General features: G+C 38.4%; 1 protein-coding gene across 7 annotated transcripts in view; it reads right to left on the bottom strand.

Annotated features, from left to right (window-relative positions):
* The window catches only part of ENOX1 (ecto-NOX disulfide-thiol exchanger 1), a 360,411-nt gene that overhangs the window by 321,426 nt on the left and 25,932 nt on the right, over positions 1-13,053 (bottom strand). Inside the window, exon 2 of one of the 7 annotated variants that reach the window (XM_068675261.1) lies at positions 7,532-7,699. The exons of the other annotated variants lie outside the window; for them this stretch is intronic. The gene's annotated coding sequence lies outside the window, so the exon portion shown is untranslated. The remainder of the gene's footprint in view (positions 1-7,531; positions 7,700-13,053) is intronic. 7 annotated transcript variants of the gene reach the window in all.

Here is a 13,053-nt window from a genome sequence, read left to right as displayed (position 1 = left end):
TAGGAATAAATCATCTTTGTTATGTAGGAAAAGTCAGGAAAAATACAAGGCAAAGGCCACAAATAGCAGGCTTTGAGGTCTGTAGAGTACATTTGAAAAAAATTCCTCACTAGGGGGGTAGTGGAGGACTGCAACAGGCTACCCAGGACAGTGTCCATCAATGAAAGTTGACAGACCCGAAGCAGTGCTGGTAACAGCCCTGCTTTGAACAGGAAATTGGACTAGAAACCTCCAGAGGTCCCCTATAGCTAACATTACTATGAAGCTATGGGGAAATTCACAGTCTGTTGATTTTGCCAGCAAAATCCATGGATTTTAACCTTTCCTCCACCCTTTTTGTTTGTTGGTTCTTTGTTTCCTTATTTTTATTTGTCACCCAACCTCTGAGAGTAGGATTTTTGGCTGTACTGCAGGTGAGTTCAGTCAGTTGAGCAAAGAGAAGTGAAAACAGGAAGCCAAGCCACATGGTGAGCCTTACTTATCCAACTCCGAGGTTACTCACAGAGAAGGAAAGGTCTGGCAGCAAGCCAAAAATGCCAGCTTTATCCCACTGATGCTCCCCTGCAGCACGCAAGTTTTCAGCTCCCTTTTCAGACCATATTCAAAAGGTCCTTTCATACTGTTCTGCAGTACTGCCCAGGGTCTGGCCCTTCACCCTCACAGCAGTCACTGCTAATTCCAAATCCCTGGTAATAATATATTAGGCACTAAAAATGAGACATGGAGCAAGTACATACAATAAAATAAATCTCTGCGCATAACCCTTCTGAATGTTATAAGACAGTAATACCTGAAAGACTCCAGTTATTCAGCTTTGTTTAATTTCTTTAATTAAAAAATGATAATACATTCACCAGTACACTATTAAAACAGAACTTATCAAAACAAATACATGAATAGCTGCATAAAGAATACAGAACCCATTATTCTGGACCAAAGACGTGGTTTTTTTCTGCTCGCTAACTCATAAAGTTAACTTATCTTCCACAAATTACTAAGATCTAGCATAAATTCTGATGCTTCTTTTTCCCATGTATTTTATGCCTTTATTCTTCTTTATTGACAAAAATTCTTTTTAAAGTGTCATTAGAGACATCACTCAGGATTTCTTAACATGCTGAGCTGCCATTTTACAAACTATAGTACCAAATAGAATTTACTTCCTTAGTCTATCCATAAGAGTTTAGGACTACAGCAAATGGCTGATCTTATGACCCAAGTTATTATTTGTGTATTTGTTTTCAGATGCCGCTTGGGACCTTCAACAAAGAAAAAAATCTGTTGGATTTTAGTCTCACACAGTACAAGAAAATCTCTCAGCAACTGAAACAGTAATTGGTTTGGTTTTTAAAATAAAATCTGCTCCAAACACTCTCTATAGTGTGCATTGTCAGTTCTTCTCTACTCTTCATTTCAACAGCTTTGTGCCAGTTTATATAAACTGATGATCTAGATCCTAGAAATGACTGAAAAAAGGGAATTCCTTGTCTTTCTGAATACCACTGTAATCCCCACAGAGGCTGTGTTTTCTTCACTACTCTTTGAAGCCTGCCTTACAGAAATCATCATTCTAGAGAAGAAAGAAGTGTTTGTCACCTCTATAAAAAACATGTATATATATATATATATTTACTTAACCGTCAGTATGACATATGCAAAAGTTCTCATCTATTGTTATTTGCAATGTGGTCTGGAGATAACTTTGTTGTTATTGTTTTCATGATGTCTTCAGAAAGTTAGTGTATATTCTCATCTAAAATACAGTGCCCCAACGAATTTGTAGTCTTCTGACAGTCATTGTTGTTCCCTAACACATGTGCTACTCCAAATCACTTTTTTTCAGGAACATTGCCCCAGTCCTACATTCCACTCTAGATACATGATAAAATATACACAAAGGTTTAATGTACATTTTGTGCTGAAAGTCTCTCTTAATCAGATGCCAAATTTCAAGTGGCCTCCTCATTCCCCACCAGCTTCTTCTGGGGAACTCAAAGCATCGCCATCCTTAATCTCCTTCTATTCTCCATTCATACCTTATCACAGTACAGCATCAGCAAACCAAAATTCCCAGGGGATGACACATAAATCTACTATCTCTGCTCTTGGCCTCCCTTCTACTGTTTCCATTAAACCCTCTTCCTGTAATGCTAACATCCCCCTTCTATTCCTTCTCCCTCCCCTACGTAAGATGTCTTGCTCAAGACCAGAACAAATACAGACCAGTAAAATAAAGCAAATAACTTCTCCTATCTCAGCTCTCCATATCCTCCTCTAATCACTCTGGACAATATCACTGCCTTGCCTGTCACGCAACCTACAACAAGGATAACATTTTCAACTCTGACAGTCTCTCAAATCCCAGTTATGTGTCAGTTCTACATAACCTCTCTATGATAGAGGATTTCCTATCCATTCACACAGCTCATGTTCCTGACCAAAGCTCTCATCAGATCCATCAGCACAGGCATCCTCTCTGTACTTGACACGCACAATCTTGCCTATATCATACCGTGTTGCAAAGGTTGTTTTCCTTTATCATTCACTTTAACCATGTATCTCCTCTTTGCATCCCTGCCTTTGGCACATCCAGCATAATTTGTTCTCACTTTTAAGGCTCTTTATGCCCATCACACACCCAAAGTATTTTCTCACTCTTTACGGTGATGTCAGCTCTTCCAGTATTGCCAGCTTCCACTGTCTACTAGCTTAACATTTCAAGCAGAATCCATGAAAAATGTTTTGCTGAGATGCCTCCAAAATACTTTTTTTTTTTTTTTCCCAACATGTTGAAAACTATTGTTTATCATGCTGGTCAATACTGTCTCATCATTCCCTTGTACTCCCCCATCTGTCTACAGCCATCTGTTACCTCTTACCTCATATTCCTTTGGTTGCTTTCCAAACCTGCTTACATACATCTTTGTTTTGTGTCTACATACTGTTACAGAGAGGACCCTCATTCATGATTTGGGTTCCTGGGTACTAAGACCAATAAATACTATCGATAGTCTATGAGATTTCATGCATGTGCATAAACAAATTAGGATTACTATGTCTGAGACACCTAGAAACAACAAGATGATAATGGTGTCAAAAGATGAAGTTGTTTTTGTTGATCCTAATCTCAAAGTCAACTAAACAGCCTTCTTGGTGATGTGAGAAGAAATACATCTGGGAAATTCAGATCAGAGCAAGGAAGATTCATATTAGCTATACTGCTTATAAAATACATATACTTGTATACACATGTTCACTTACATACATTTTTGTGGCTGTACACATATATTCAGTCAGAAAAACAAAATCTAATATATTTAAAATATACTCTTGCTTTACATTTCAGCATATATCTTTCAAAGATGGCAACACCTTTTCAAATTTCAGAAAGTGCAAAATCATCTCTACTTTTAGTATCATTTCAGACAAGCTCAGTTCCAGCTAAAGGATAGACTAGCAGTGATTCACCACTCATGAACCAACAGAAATCGCAGGGAGGCAAAAAAAAATTTATATCACAATTTCATACACAATTACTTTTAAAACATTCTTAGCCAGATTATGTTAGCTGCTAGCTTGGCAGGTCTTTTTTAAGGCAAGTAGTTTAATGACTGGTCAAGGACCTTGCAAGAATAACCAGACCTGATTTTTTTACCTGCCTACAAATGATGATCAGACAATATGATCTTTAACTTCACCTTACCATCTCCATTTTAACAATCCTGTCTTACACACATGTGGATATAGGTGGATGTTCTCTCACTGTCAGGCTGCACTGAACGTGTCACAGTTTGAGCCCAGGTCACTAAGCAAGAACTGCATACACTACCAACATAAATTACACTGAACTGCAAGGGCATGCATGCAAAGTAAAAGACAGCATACACTTAATTGGTTGTGTAAGACAGTGTAACTCTCTGCTTCATGAACCAAATTCTCCCTCTACAGCATACTAGGAAGGTTTCCCATCTCTCCTTGTTCCTTCTAAGCCCCTATTCTATACGTTCTGAGAAGGGAGAAGAAGGCTGCAAAATGGCAAACATCCAAGGGAAATGCAAATAGTGTGGAACAATAATGGAAGTGAAAAAAAGTGAGAATAGGAACAAAATGCTTGCAGTTTTCTGTTTTCCCTTGAGAAAATCCAGCGCAAAGCATGAATATTAGAAATGCTAGACTAAATCTTGCACTAAAAGCCTTTAATGTTGTAGAGGTTACAAGCCACATTCTGACATTCTGTCATGGTGTGTGCTGCATGCCTACACATAACACGTGCATGCTCAAATGAACTACAATGAAATATTCAAAATACTGCTCCAAAAACACACAACCACCACAAATAAGTGCAGCTGGTCAGACAGGTGAATCCTCAGCATTTACAGACCCACAAAAACATGCAGGTAGTTTTTTCACTTGCTTAATCCCAAGAGAATGCCGGAAGGCAAATGGCTTTCAGGCATGAAGTGTTTCTTTTTGTTAAATCATTGTCATCGTGTTAAGCACAGTTTTGGTATAAAGTACACCAGCCACATTTATAAACAGAAAACAAATAGAGATCAACTATGTGTCTTCTCAAAATTGGTTGATGATATCAAAGTAGCAAGGTGCAGGCAGAAGAAGAAGAATATTGAAGTTCAATTTATTTTGAATTAAATTACTTTGCCAATCTCCGAAACTCATTTAGCAAAGTGCTCTGCTCCACCAAGTATATATCAAGATATGAAGTGGTTAAACATATTGGAAAGCATGACATTTAAGATTATTGTCTGGTAAAGAGATGACCTTTATGAAACAGCTACACAACAGAAGGTAGAGCTACTGAACAGAAATATATATATATATATTTAACATACAATAGCAATGTAATTAATAACACACATTACCAGCATTTTCAAAAAAGTAGCAAATACTTGAATTTAGACCATTCATTTCAACATGCTAACTGTTTTCTTTAAAGAAGAATCAAAACCAGAGGAGACAAACTGCATTTAACAGCAGACATTTTAGCTATTGAAAATGACAGGAAAATAAAGCATGCCAAGATTTCTATTTTTTAAAGAAGTAATTGAGTCAGAGAAAAATCTACATTCAAGTATTAATAGTTCAACACAAATTCACAGCAGCATGCAACCAGGCAAATCAAAGGTACTGACAAATAGTACATCTGACACTGTCCTCAACTAACCCTATTGTGCCTAAGGACTATAGCATGCATAATATATACAATCACATGTATTTTTGGACACTAATGTAATAGACAACAACAAAATGATCTGAATAGCTAATTATAAGACCCAGTTTTCAACTTTAACTCTTTGCTTTCCTTTTCTGAATTTAGTCAAAGCTACAGTGCTAGTTACTTTTTTCTGGGACCCAACAATTCAGTTTTGGTACTCTCAAGACTCCTTATTCTCCATTTTAAGGACAGGACTGTTCCTGTACAGAATAACCATTATCTAAAAAAGGGACGGAAAGCCTACCAATGAGGACTGGAGATATCATCATTATAAGAAGGAAGAAATGTTCGTGGAAGCAACACTGTCTGTGCCTCCTGCCAGCCAAACTACGCAAGCATCAGGTTGTTCTACTCAAGGCCTTTAGTAAACCCACGCTTCTGAGACATCATGAAAATAGTCAGCCCTTGGCTGAGAAATTTGCTAGCGTGCAGTTGCATGTGAAATTCATTCACACCAAAAGGTTATGTGTTTAAAAATGGGCTAAAATCTCTAATAGAATCTTGGCAAATACACTTGAGGTACTTCGAAGCCTGATGTATCTCATTGAGAGTGTCTAGATCCAGCAATATGCCTACGTGTTTGCTGAAATGAGCTCCAAGTCATACCAAGCCCATAAATAAAAAAGAAACATGATCTTATTAATTCCTTTAGCTTCCCATAAAAGCAGATCTTCCCAGAAAATAGCAGAAAAAAAAAAAAAAAAATCCTTACCTACATTACAAGGACACGCAAGAGCATGAGCTATCTTTAGTAAAGCAACATGCAGATAAGCCTCAGGAATCTCAGATTCAGAAGGCAAGGTCCTGACCTAGCAAGGTCAGCTAGGCTTGCTCTCCCCTTATCCTTCCTTCTCATGCTCTAGCTGGGGTAGAAGAACCATTTCTAAGTAGCTGGATTCACACATCACACTGAACCCATAGTGGCCAAACTAGATAATTCCCCAGATTCTTTCCTAACTGTTCATGGAAAGCTTTTCTTTCTCTTTGTGGATCACAGTGACATTTCCCAACCTAACCCAACTAGCACATGGGAAATACTATGTTCATCTCCTCCAGAATTCACTAACCTATTCCATTTGTAACCAATGTGGCAAAAGCCACAAGGTTTCTTAGCTCCTCCAGGCAAAAGAGCACAAGAAGAGGACTAGATGAACTTTCCTTGGCACAGCCTCTTTCAGGAAGCTGCTGTTTGCAGGTTGAGGAAACCAAAGCTGATGGTTGAAAAACAATAAAGTTTGCATTTCATTTCCCCCTCAGCATCTGTACATGGAGAAGGTATGCAGAAGGCTGAGAGGTAAACAGTGGAGATGAGTAATACATGCAACGCACACACTACATACATACAACCCCTCAATTTTAGAATACTTAAATTATCCTCCCAATTTTTAGTGGAACCATTGACTAGGCTTCTGGATACAAGAAAATAAACGTTCAGGATTCTAGCTGATATTTACATCTATCCTGGGCAGCTACAGAATGATGTATGAGCATGTCTGCAAAGCTGAGAAGGAAATGGTGCAGCTTTGTAAAATTAGCAGCTGCTGACCCATAACTAATTTACAATAGCGGTATTTTTCAAGCTTATTAATGAAGTAGGATATAGAAATCCAAGATACTGCATTAAAATGTTAAGTACAGCAAAGGCACCTTCCTAAGCAAATCATCAGGGCCACGGCATTATGGATGCTGTCTATAAACTTTGCAACAGACTGAAAGAATGGAAATGAAAACTTGTAATATGAAGCCTGTTGGGTTTTCATTACTTTCTCTCCGTATGCTTTCAGCAGTAACTTACTAAAAGGGCATTTTATTATAAGTTGATGGGTCATTTTGTGAAACTGTGACACTTTAGTCAAAAATAACTCACTGAAGAAACACTCACTGAAGAAACAGCATGAGTAATAGAGCCACTTACCACACAAGTAAATAAGTGCAGATTTTTCCTGCAGTAACTAACCACATCACAGAATAGTTCAAACTTTATTCCACGTATATACAGTACCACATTTTAAAATGTTGCTCATGTTTGTGCTGTTTGATCACAAGTATCTGTGAGTGTGAGATTTTTGATTGCTGTCTTTTCCTTCGGGTGATGAACTGTACTGTCAGGAGCCATCATTATTAATTGCAGAAGTTTAAGTCTTTGAATTTACGATCATTACCAGCTCAGGGCATCAAATGTTGAAAGTGGCGCACATCTGCTGAAAACCTTAGCAGTGATTGACTTGTTATAAAAATTGCTTTGTGAAGACTACAGGACTTGATTATCCTGGTGCTGCATTGCACTCATGTACTCACCCCTAGTACTTCTCTGCACAACTCCAAAATCTGATTCTGTACGCTGCTGCCTTTTAGTTACTGTTGCTTGTTGACTCTGTTATTTGCTGTCTCTGCAAGGACACCTTCTCTGTCCTTCTGCCTCTTCGTGGAAGGATTTCTTTCCTTTCCTCCGTCTTCATCGTCCCCCTGTAATGCCACCAAGAGGCCACTAAACATTTAATCTTTGGAGCTTCTCTGCTTGTCCCAGAGATATGTCACACATTTTACAGTTGATAATGTTCTTTCCCCTGTGTACACAGGATGTTTAGTGTAAAGGCTGAGGAAAAGGGCAAATAGCTGCTGTACTGATTCCAGGCTTTGTGGCAACACTGATAAAGCACTGCTTTTCTAAACAGCGCTGGAAGACTTTTCAGTGTTCTCCATGTTAGGATACACATGGAGATCCTAACACATGGCCCACCCTACATTTCTGCTGCATACAGTCCATTTTAATACTAGGTTGTTAGTGACAGGTAGGTAATATCTTGCATACTTTTAAGACAGTCCTCAGGCAGTACATACTATGAAGAAACAACAAACTGATTCAAGGAACTTACCAAACAGACCAGGTTATGTACCTATCAATTTACTTCCTCAGAGATTATGAAAGCATTATGGCTGAATGCAGGTTTCTTAGAGAAAGTTCCCGTACCTTGCTACATTCATGCTGGATTTATGCCAGAAGTATAATTACTGCTAGTTAGCAATATGCCTTATTATCTCAAGGCAATTTTTTTAAACATCTAATTCTGGAAAATGTCCCCCACAAAATATTAAGTCTGATGATCAAATTTGCTCTGCTTTTTCCCCTTACTTGATGATTCAAAATTATGTTTTTATCACGCTCCGTTTAATTTGAAGGGAAATTATGCAACTGTGTTACCACTAGCCTGACCTTGTAAAATAGGAGGGACAGGTCTCTCAGCAGGTAGAGGATGGGATGCAAAATGAGATTAAAAGATGAAGCCACCATGGTTCTTTCATGGAGAGGATCTGAAACTGGCAAGTCAACAAATGCCACTATGCTGAAATTACCTTGCATGGATGTGTCACTTTGAGGACCTAGAGGGTGGGAAGAGCAGCAAGGACCCAGAAACAAAGCCAACTGAAACAACAATTAGAAGTGTTGTAGTTTCTATCCATGCAAAAAAACCACTATCACTGTGTATATGAAACTAGATGTTGTTAGTCTTCTCCATATAGTCATAATGCATTATCATGCATGAAGCTTACTTCAGAAGTGCCTCTTCTTATTGTGTTCCTGCTGGCTATCAGGATCACTCTGTTCCTCGAAGCAGAACCAGAGGAACTCTGCCTTACCAAGACACGAAGATCTTCTCATCTGGTTGATGTTGCTTGGAGGCTATAACATCTTTAGCACTTTTATAGTGCTAAAAACATACTGATTTTTACTAGTGCCTCCCTAATTAAAATGCTTGTCATCTCCCCTAAACAAGGTAAGTGCTTGGGGTTTTAACAGGGTACAAAACCGCTGCTCAGCTCAATGTGGCTAATCTCAGTTTAAATCCATAATGCCAGGTGCATCATTTTCACTTTTCCAGCAAAAGATACTTATTGTATTTCAAGAAACACATCTTCCCCTGAATGAACATGCAGTTCAGGAGTGGAAATACTGTAGAAGAAAAAAAAAATCCTTGATAAACTGTTGTTGTTGTTGTTTTGTTTGTTTGTCTGTTTTTTAATTGGGAGAAAAATCAGACTTAAAAACGAAAGTGCCCCAAATTCCAGCAAGTGGGAAACATTGTTTTTTCAGACATTACTTAGGACTCTTGGGATTAATACAAGGACAAAACAAAGTGGCTTGGTTTATTTTATTTTATTTCTCTTCCCTCTTCATCATGGTGTTCCCGCCTTCCCCTCCCTTACCCCCCCTCACATATAGACATTTTAATTCCCTGACCTCTATCATCTTCACTTTGATTTTCAGCATTACTATTTTGTTTCTTCTCCTCCTTCCACGAACAACCCAACTATTCTTTAATGCCATTGCTTCCAGAAATAAAAAGAACCCCTACTAAAAAGATCTCCAACCCATTTGTAAAATGGAAGCAACTTCACTTAACAATTCTCTATTGAAATTAATAAAGCTTCTCTAGGGACAAAGGTGGTGAATCACCTTTTCAAAAAAAAAAAAAAAAAATTGCAGCAATTAGTAAGTAAGTTTAATGAGCGATATTATAATTTAATAGTTATATCAGAGAGCTATTAAAATATAGTATCATATATTAAAACTTCTTATTAGCTACTGTGATTTACTAACCAAAAGAGTTGATTGCTAAAGATGAGCAATCAAATTTTAAGCAGCAAGATTTTGTTGCTGTCCTGCTGCTCCGTCAGCTAAAATGCATGGATAGAAGGGGCATCTGCTGTAAAATGGACAACGCAGCAAGCTGTCAATTTCATGCCACAAGAAAACCTTGCTTCCTTCTGACTTTTTTCCTCACAGATTGATTAAAAGAAAATACACATACACTCCTACCTTAGTAAGCCATGCTCTAGATGGAATCATTCCCCTAACTTTGAAAACAGACTCATCAAGTTCAGCTGAACTGCTTCTGTGCTTAAAATATCCATGCATGTGTTTATAGACTTAAACTGTGTAGTATTCTCAGGATAATCAAAATTGATGTACAGCAAATCTCTTCTATATTTATTTAATGTTTTGACATCTCAGGAAAAAGTGTTAAGTGAAATGACAAAGCCCAAACAGCAACAAGAACAAATGCACCACTAAAAAGGCACACAAACTATAACAATGAAACAGTTTAGTTAAGGGCATATGAAATAGTAAATGCATAAAAATAAATGAGGAAAGAATCCCTCTGGAAACAAAATTATTTCAGTTACAGTTTATTTTGATCCCTTTATGATGCATATATATTGTAAATGAAAAAACTTGCAAATTGCCAGCTAAAAGATATATCAAAGGATTTTACCATCCCTACTAAGTGACCAAACCCACATGATGCTTATAAGACAGCACTTTGTTAATTCAAAAGAAAACGTTCATTAAAATAATAATAATCATCATCATCTAATTGCATTTCACTAGAGAATCTTTTGAAATATCAAGTACAATGAGTATCATATAATCTTCTCCTAAATCTAATTAAATACCATGTAAGTATATTCCGTACACAAACATGAAAGACCTCCTCAAGGTCCATTTCCTATATATTTTCTAGCAGTCAGAAGTGTTCATTCCAGGCTGAATCCAAGACAGCAAGAGCTGTCAATGGGCACACTTTACCTAAGTTTGCAGCACTTTAAAAATTCCTGTGCCTCTCAGTGCATGTTCAAATTCATATTTCTACTCTTTGACACTTCACTTGTGAATGGTGGCCAAAAATATCTTTTCGTCATTACTACCTGGCAGAATTTCACCTACTTCACTCAGACGCAGGTGTGATCACAGAGATCCATTCCACTGTCACTTCTCCACTGAACGGCTGTAATGTTTCCTACTTGCCTCTGACAATGGAAGGTACAGCTCATAAAACATGCAGCCATATGTCTCCAAATGGGAACTAGTGGATATGGAGTGGGTAATATATATATAATATTAAAAAGTCACATTTGTGTTGCATGCTTTAAAATTCTTCCATAACTATAGTGAGCTCAGGTCTGACTATCCTCTAAGAAATTGTCTTCACACAGCACTAAAAGCAATGTCGATTAAAACCGATAAAAAGTGACTAATAAAACAGCCTACAATACCTAACCTCAAGCTGTTGGACTGTGGCACTTCTACTGAAGACAGCCAGAAACTCTGAGTGTAACATTCCCTTCTTTAAGAGGAAATGCAGGATTTTGCAAAGGCCTTGTCATACCCGAAACCACCATCCCTTAATTAGAAAGTTCACTTCCTTGCCCAGCTGACCCCTCAGCAAGGAAACAATGGATGAGTGGACAATGGTTTCTGCACAGGGAGTGCAGAGAGAAGGGCTCTAAAGCAGAGACTGGTGTGCATGCTGTCTAGACTAACATGCTAAAGATAAACATACAGACAGACCTCAAGTGTTGCGAATGCACATAAAGAAGCAGTAGTCTGAGTTCTGGCCATAAACCACGTGCAAAGCTACACTAGTCTATGTAAAGTCCCTTGAATCTAGGCCAGCAGAGAAGAGAAATCTAGAGTTCGCCTTTAATCGCAGACATGCCAGCCAGTCCAAATCAGGAACTGGCAGTCAGCAGCCTACAACAGCTGACATTTATTTCTCTCCCTTTTCTTAAGTGGTTTGCAAAGATATACTTGTGGGCAAGCCGCTGCAACAAGCCAGACTGTAACAAATAGAAATGTGTACAACTGTAGTAAGATCCTTGTCCACAATAAACAGTTGTAGTCATGCAAAACACTGACAGAAACAGGCATTCACAAGTGGTGTCCTTGAGGACTCCACAGAGCAAGCACCCCTAAACTGGTCACCCTCTTGCTGATCAGTGCCAAAGTTGGGAACTGGAGGGGGGGTGAGATGAGATAGAAAGAAACTCCCTCTCTCTCTGCCAAGCCCTCTACTTGTTTTAACAAACGAGCCATTAGCATCTCCAAATTATCTGGCCAGAGCTACAGCCAGCTCCCTTTCATCCAAGACCAGGCCGCAGCCAAACATTAGGAAATTACCAGCTGGGTCCAACACTAAGGCAGCAGGCCTGCATATCATCAGCACCACAGCATCAATGAATCCCAAGCTGTGCTCTCCTTCACCACCTTTGTCTACACACAAAATGCACGTGGGCAACTGCTCACTACAAAGCCTAAAGGTATTACTACTGGCCTCACTCACCAGGATTTCCTCTGAAGGAACCCGGGAGCAGAGAGAAATAGGGTTACTTAAATGTAGTTCCAGGTACCCATGCAGGAATTTTTCAAACACATTCAATGCCAGATCTGTATCACGCCTTGAATTAGTGTGAACATCTTTTCTAAGAGAAGTCCACAAATAGGCTGGAATAGTATCTACTCTTGCACTGCACACAGATGTGAACTCAACTAGCACAGAACAAAGAAATGAAACTTCTCCAATACTGACAATATCTCACTGCCACTTCTTAGTCAATTTGTCCCAGAAAGAGAAAGCAGAGGTGGGACAATTAATTCTAATGGTACATAGCTAGTTTACCTGAAGGTAGTAACCAACATAAGAAATTTCGGATATGCAAATAGATTTTGTGGTGCTTCTTGAGCTTCTACTTGTTTAAACACCCTCTTAGTTAGACATCTTGGTAGGAGCTCCTACACATCAAATACGGTGACTTTTTACATTTCAAGAAAGAGAAAAAATGTTTATATGAATATGCAGTACAGTACTCCAACTGAGAACCTCAGATTTTCTAAGTTACGAGGCAGTCTACATTACTTAGCTGTAAAGTGCTATACCTTTTATGACACTGCAGATTACATAGGACCCAGGGCAAAGGAAGCCCTCACATTAAAAACAATCAGATTAGCATAATATGAGCAGGAAAGAAAAATGCAGAAA

Source organism: Anas acuta, chromosome 1 (genome assembly GCF_963932015.1).
Source record: "Anas acuta chromosome 1, bAnaAcu1.1, whole genome shotgun sequence".
NCBI classification, from domain to species: domain Eukaryota; kingdom Metazoa; phylum Chordata; class Aves; order Anseriformes; family Anatidae; genus Anas; species Anas acuta.
This window is presented reverse-complemented; position numbering and strand designations above follow the sequence as displayed.